This window comes from Tachypleus tridentatus, chromosome 9 (genome assembly GCF_004210375.1).
Source record: "Tachypleus tridentatus isolate NWPU-2018 chromosome 9, ASM421037v1, whole genome shotgun sequence".
NCBI lineage: Eukaryota > Metazoa > Arthropoda > Merostomata > Xiphosura > Limulidae > Tachypleus > Tachypleus tridentatus.
The window spans coordinates 38,004,956-38,013,139 of record NC_134833.1 but is presented as its reverse complement, the minus strand read 5'-3'; positions in this window follow the sequence as shown (position 1 = coordinate 38,013,139).

The window sequence follows — 8,184 nt, the reverse complement described above, 5'->3', positions numbered from 1 at the left end:
ATTGCAGTTACTTAAAACAGTTTGATATAGTGTCAAAAAACCACCTTCATTTCACTAAAGGAAAGTATTATTTAACAAATCATCTGGCATTCTATAAGGATATTACTGCATGAGTTGATGAAGGAAATATTGTGGATTTGGTTTATCTTGATTTACAGAAAACACTTGATAAAGTATTTGAAGAAGACGTGTTTCAAAAATTAAATTTATGTGTTTTGTGGGAAATGCTATTAAATTGGATAGGAAATTGACTGGAGAGTAGAAAGCAAAGTGTTGCAATAAATGGATCACAGTTACAAGTGGTGTATCTCAGGGATCTGTGCTGGGTTATTTGCAGTTTGTAATTTATATTAATGATATTGACTCTGTAATGATTAAGAACATTTTGAAGTTTGCAAATAGCACTAATATTTTTGGGATGTCTAACTGTATCAAATAAACTGCAGATTTAATAATTCGTGATGACGAGAAAACCCACTTATAAAGAAAAAAATATATATGTAAAAACGGCTGGTATGGGTTGAGAAAATTTTTTATGTAGAGGAGCGAACAACGTTTCGACCTTCTTCAGTCATCGTCAAGTTCTACATTCCTACACTCAGTTACACCCCCTTCCCCCCTTCAAGCATGTGGTCAGCTTTCGGTCAGTTACTTCTTTCTTTCTTTGTGAACCTGACGATATGTACGCTGCAGATTTACAGGGAGATTTAGATCATTTGATAGATTTAACCAATATATGTGGCAGTTGATGTTTAACTATTCAAAATGTAAGGTGATGCACGTAGGTTTTTCCAATTCAAATTATTATTGTGATTCAAATGGTAATACATTAAGTACTGTGGTTAAAGAAAAATATCTTGGTGTTGTGATAAAAAAATAACTTAAGCCATTTAAGCAATGTATTGTAGCTAGCAATAGGGGTAATATGATTTGGGGAAACAAGGAATATTATTTTTTTATTGTATAGATCACTTATAAGGCCTCATAAAGAGTGCTGTGTACAGTTTTGGGCTCCCTTCCTCAAGAAGGACATTGAACAGTTGAAGAAGGTTCATAGAGGAGCCACTAGGATGATACCTGGAATGGTGGGATTATCCTATAACGAGAGACAAAAATATCTAAACTTTTTTTTTCCTGGAGAGGTTTGTTTGTTTTTGAATTTCGCGCAAAGCTACTCGAGGGCTATCTGTGCTAGCCGTCCCTAATTTAGTAGTGTAAGACAAGAGAGAAGGCAGCTAGTCATCACCACCTACCGCCAACTCTTGGGCTACTCTTTTACCAACAAATAGTGTGATTGACAATCACATTATAACGCCCCGCGGCTGAAAGGGCGAGCATGTTTGGCGCGACGGGGATGCGAATCCGCGACCCTCTGATTACGAGTCGCACGCCTTAACACGCTTTCCCATACCGGGCCTGTTCTGGAGAGGAGTGCGTATGTTTTTTTATAGCAAAGCCACAATGGGCTATCTGCTGAGTCCACCGATTGGAATTGAACCACTGATTTTAGCGTTGTAAATCCGAAGTCTTACCGCTATACAAGCGGGGGGCTCTGGAGAGGAGAAGAGTCAAATGAGATTTTATTAGTGTTTAAGATCCATCAAACGTTTTCATGTTTTGCAGTGAAAACAAGAGGACAAGAGTCCATAAATTCATATTTTGGTAGCATAGCAGTCGTATACAGTTCAGACAGTATACTTTTCAAACAGGGTGTTTGGATTTTGGAATGAACTGCCTTCAAGTGTGGTAGAGGCAGAAAATGTAACCGAGTTCTGGAAAAGATTAGATGAATACATGAGTAGCGAGGTATGATTATGGTTGGGAGCTGGAATAGACATCCTTGATAAGCTAATAAGATCCTTTTTGTCCCTTTAAGTTTTTTAATATAACGTATGAGTTTGTGATCGTATTTATTTTAACACTTGTGTCTAGCCTCCAGTATACACTAGGACATTTGAATTTACATAATAATTACTTGAAAAAAAAACTCTGCTTACACAATTCAAGCAAATAAGGACTTCTGCTTTATACGCAAGAATGTGTCGACAACTGAACGTCTCGTAAAGCATTAATCTTACGTGTGAACTCTCGTGCTAGAAAATGTGTATTCGAATTATGGGACATGTGTCTACTTGCGAAATTAAGTGCAGAAAAGATGTTGAAATATCCGTTTAGGATGTGATTGAACTCGCTACTCCATGAAAATGTAACCGTACTCGAACGCTTCACCATCCCACTGGACGACAGAACAAGAAATAAAATACACACAAGCGAAGCTCAACAATAATTGTTTACGAGGATAAGACGAGCGATTGGCGCAGTCCCACTAACGAGAACGACCTGCTGCAACATATCAAGATGGTTGTGTACCAGGACGGTCACTGCTGAGGTGAAGTCATCGAAGTTAACCTTGACGTGCTTCTCCCCTACAACAGGGAATGGACTGATCCGTCGAACTTTAGTCTTAAGCGCCTATTTTGTCTGAAGCAAGCACCGCATCGGGAGAATTCATTCCATGTAGTTGCAAGAAGGGTTACAGATGTCGCTGCAAGTACAAGAAGGCATAAAGAAAGGGTACTGCACTGTGTCAACCTTGTTTTGGGGAAAACTGTGACCTGTTAATTGTGCAGCATCACTGCTAATGACTGTTAAAGTTTATGTTGACTTACAATTCTATATTTTGCTGACTCAGTATTTTTTACCGAAGTTTTTGATATGTATTGTTTATTGCTTTCATCGTAAATAAAAGAAAAACTGATGATTCTGAATGAAATATTTGTGTATGGCAACATTTATGTGCATTCAGCTGTATTATAATGTCGAGTTTTCAATGTCATAAACATTTTTGGCAGCCATTTTTTTTAATGGCCGCCAAATGTAACAGGGTCCTTTTTCGGGTGGCTCCATTTCTAAAATTATTATCTGGGCCATGGTATACAATTTTAGCACATTTCGTATAACCTCACAATTCTTTCAATATGTTGCACATATCTGCTAAATTATAAATAACACATGAAAATTATCACTTTAACCTAAGAAAATATCTTGAAATTGTACTTAAATGAATACCAAAATGCAACAAAATGTTTTCTTTCCAGAATATTTATTATGAATACAATAAATATTTAATGAATGTAAATTTATCATTTACAATGAAACATAATTTCTATTTTTGAACGCCCCCCAGTAGAAGAGAGGTATGCATTTGGATTTATAGCGCTAGAAACCGGGATCCCATACCACTGGTGGATAGAGCACCGATAGCTCATTGTGTAGCTTATTACAAACAACATTTTCCTTTTCTGACAGGGCCTGACATGGCCAAGCGCGTAAGGCGTGCGACTCGTAATCCGAGGGTCGCGGGTTCGCGCTAAACATGCTCGCCCTCCCAGCCATGGGGGTGTATAATGTGACGGTCAATCCCACTATTCGTTGGTAAAAGAGTAGCCCAAGCGTTGCGGTGGATGGTGATGACTAGCTGCCTTCCCTCTAGTCTTACACTGCTAAATTAGGGACGGCTAGCACAATAGCCCTCGAGTAGCTTTGTGCGAAATTCCCAAACAAACAAAAAATTTTCTGACAGAAAAATGGAAGCGGCTCATGTTTTCTAAAAGAAAGATAACATTTCTTTTTCTTAATTCATTAGTTTTCCTATAGTAATATCTTCAAACAGTCTAAAGATAACAAAATTCATGGACTCATTTGAAAATAAAGAAACATAAATTCACCTGTGAGGAATTAGAATTTCACATCTTTCTTTTTTTTTTTTGAAGTTATTTGGTTTCTGTAGGTATGGTTATGAAATACATACATGTATAGTAAATAGTAACTTTAAAGTTTGAAACATGTAAGACTGAGGAACTGAACAAAAATCAAATCAAACCTCCTGTTGCTATCAATGGAGAAATAATAACAGTAAAATTATCTAATTAGAATTAGATGATCTAAACATCTTATAGTATATGTACTATACATTAATGTACAGAATCCGAGTATTTATAATAAAACAATTTTGTAGATCCACCGTGTGCTTACAATTCACGTCGTCACTTCTGGTCATGCCATATCTAATGACTGTGAATCTTGACAACAGACCTGCAACGTGCTTTCTATTACAAAAAACTCTGTCGTAAGGTTGTCATGTCCGAAGCACACCATTAACACTTACATGCTTTCCATATCCCACCTGGCGTATGAGGACAACAGTTTCCTAGACCAATGTCCTATAATAGCTATTAACATGTTATACTTCCTGCTTGGCGAGCCGTTGAAAGATTTTATGCTGAAAGTTTGTTTGTTTGTTCGTTTTTATTATGCACAAAGCTACACAAAGGTCTATCTGTGCCCTGCCCACTATGGGTATCGAAACTCGGTTTCTAGCAGAATAAGCCCGCAGAAATATCACTGTGCCACTGGGGGGTGCTGAAAGTTAAGAAATATTGTACCTTTTTTTAATTTTCTATCTTAGCCTTCAATATTAATTTTATTTTGATGTTTGATTTACAATCATTCGTAGTGAAAGCAATATTTTCAGGATTATATGTTTTAATGTGTAAAGCTTATTTTCATTTATGGGTTCATAACCATGGAGTTTGTTGCTATATGGGAGAAAATTATTTTCGCTTTGGAGGTGTGATATTCAAAGGTAAAACTACCACTAACACTAAAGTATATTAAATACGGTAGACTTGAAAATAATTATTGTAGCATAATAAGTTCAACACAAACATTAAAGAAAAGACTTCAGGGTAAAAAAAATCTTTATTCACACATGTAAATAACAGGTTTTTTACTATTCACTAAAAAAGTTTATGGTGTTGGTTAAACTTTCCGATTGCTGGAGCTCATATGAAAAAAAAAAACATAATGATACTTAAGACCTACCAAAATTTTAGCATAGTATCCTACAGTTCTAAATTATCCAAATCATGATCATTTTTATGACATATATTTGAGGAAAAGCTGATTCTCAGCTCTCACCAACTTGTAAAATCTGTACATTACCTCTTCCGCTTGGATACCAATCAAACCTCAGGATAAGGTTGATACAAATCTTAAACAAGTTGAAAAAAGGTCACTTAAATGACCACTTTAGCATATAAACTTAAAACACTATTAATGACCTATGTTTATGACCGACTTACATCCTGTTCATAAATATGTTAACTAGTACAGAACACCTTTAGAAAAAAAAAGTATTGCGAAAAATACTTGATCACAATCCGACAGTTTTAAGTTGCCACATTAGCAGCTGGCTTAATGTGGTTTTAATATACAATATTAATCAAGTTATATTGTATTTTGTTCATATTTTTAATATTTATATTACATTTATTTGTTAACCTTTACGTTTGATATGTTTTGGTTCGTGTATCTGTAATTTTCTTATACTACATTATTTTATATACTATAATTATATTCTCTCAGCGGACAATCCTTATTCTCTTATATATATAATAGATTAGCATCATCACATATTCTGATTTTTGTGTAATATAAGTTTTATTTAAATTGTTCACATTATATTATGTTTAAGTTTCTTTTTCAGTTGTTAAGTTATGATACCTCTAATCAAATTTGCTGGCACAGACACTTATCACCACTATATTACATAACTGAAAATAAATGTTCGAGTGCACTCACTTTACTTCATCATTTGCCACTGTACTCTGAAAATGAGAACAGACAAGAACTGTAAAAAGCTAGTTTTGTTATCTTTAATAACGTCATGTTACATAAATTTTAACCACATTCTGTGATAATATAATCTTGCTGTTTCTTCTGCATGATATAATGTAATCAAAATATCTTCATATTTGATCAGGATAATACCCTAACAGATAGATATTATATATCAATATCTTAACCTTATAAATGGGTACTTTAATTTTCATATTATCTTCGGTGCTTATCATAGTATCTTCATTATTGTAATATCAAGGTTGGATAATATAAGTCAAATTATATATGTAGAAACGGCTGGTTTGGGTTGAGAAAATTTTTATGTAGAGGAGCGAACAACGTTTCAACCTTCTTCGGTCATCGTCAGATTCAGCTTTGTGAAACGTTGTTCGCTCCTCTACATAAAAATCTTCTCAACCCAAACCAGCCGTTTCTACATATATATTTTTCTCTACAAGTGGATTTTTTCATGATCACTGATTATGAGTCAAATTAAATCTTTATCATTTTATTTTTATTCAAAACCTCATATTTTCACTTTTGAAATATTGTTCTGTGGAGTTTTATGGTCACACGGAGAATTATGGTGATAATTTCCATACTGTCTGAAAAGTGAATTGATGTTTTCTGATGTCTAGTTGTATTACTGATTGTTTAGCATGCAATTTTCCAGTGTAACAAATCCATTTTAAGGTGTATTAAGACGGTCATGTAAGCTACAGATACACCCACACTTCAGCAAATGAAACACAGCCTTTGCTCGATTAAAAACCTTTCCTTTCAAAAAACACTTAATAATCCTCATATTACCCCAAACCACATTTTCAAAATCTCATTGTGTTGTGTTTTTTTTATTGGTGGGCTCTGTGCGATTATTTTGTAAGATTCATGTAAAGTCCAGTCACTTATAAAAGGCCCGACATGACCAGGTGGTTAAAGCACTTGACTCGTAATTAAAGGGTCGCGGGTTCGAATCTTTGTCACAGTAAACATGTTTGCCTTTTCAGTCGTGGGGACGTTATAATGTGACATTCTATCCCACTATTCGTTGGTAAAATAGTAGCCCAAGAGTTGGCGATGGGTGTTAATGACTACCTGCCTTTCCTCTAGTCTTACACTACACGATTAGGGGCGGCTTGCGCAGACAGCTTTCGTATAGCTTTGCTCGAAATTTAAAACAAACAAACAAACACTTACAAAAAAGTAAATTGCTTTATTTATTTAGCTTAAAGTTTTACAACATTTGTGATTTCATGAACTAACGATAACCAATCAATAGGCATAACGCGCAAATAAAATTTAATAGTCATTTATTTATTTGTTAATTTCTTTCCCCATCAAAACATGAATTTTGCTATTTTCTTCCGCTTTGTTTGATTAGATTCAAAAATATTTTGAAGACCTCTGATTTATTTAAATGCAACAAGAACCCCATCGTGACAGCATTCATAAAGTTTGTATTTCACGCAAACATCAAACCTCTCAACCCTGTAAACGCAACTGAGGCAACATAAGAAAAAGCACGACTTTTAGGGGTTATTCCGGAATATATTGATTAGTTTAACATTAGTCAGCTTTCTTACAAAAGTCTGGTGTTTCTTTGTTTGTTTCAAAATCACAGCAAGCAAAATCTGCCAGCTATAGATCCCCTGTTTTACTGAATAAGTCCCTATAATATTTATCGTCATCTAAGTAGAGTTACATGAATTAAGTGTTGATAGCAGCTGGATGTTACAAACAAACCGTGTTTTATTCAGAAACTGAAGTCTAAGTCGTGTGTTTTCTAATACACAGAAGTGGCGAAATGTTGGATTTTTACCAAAAACGTGACGATAACGAAACAATATCTTGAAATAACATGACGTTAGCAAAGATAGGGGGTGAAAAAAATCCATTACGCTTAAAGGTATAAGTTTCTACAGAAGAAAGTCTAGTTTTCAGCCATATCTAACATATAGAATTAGTGTATAACCTTCCTACAAGTATCTTGTACTCTCGCACAGACAGTATTGCTGTATTAAAACCAGTTGTTTCTTACACATAATTATACCTCTTATAGGAGTTGTTTTTGTTCTGATGAAGAACATGAAAAACTAGTATGACATATTCAATGCTTGTAGCTATGAAAGACGTGAGCATTTAACATACAAATTTAATTTAACAAATAAATGTATATATATATATATTTAATTCTGGGAAAGTCACGTAAACTGAATAATGAAAATCCTTTGTTCTTTCTTTACATAAACATACTGTTTGTTTGTGGGTTACGTGTTCTCTACCTACTACGGGTATGGAAACCTGGTTTCTAGCATTGTAAGTCCGCAGACATGTCGTTGTGCTAGTGTGGAACATGTATATGTACTAACACATATTAGTTCAAATGAGGAAAGACGTGCGGTCTGTTTACACTGGTGAATGATGTCACATACTATACTCAAATTGTCACTGTATGTTTGCGAGAAATCGTACCATTGAAATTATATTACCCAATTGAAGAAA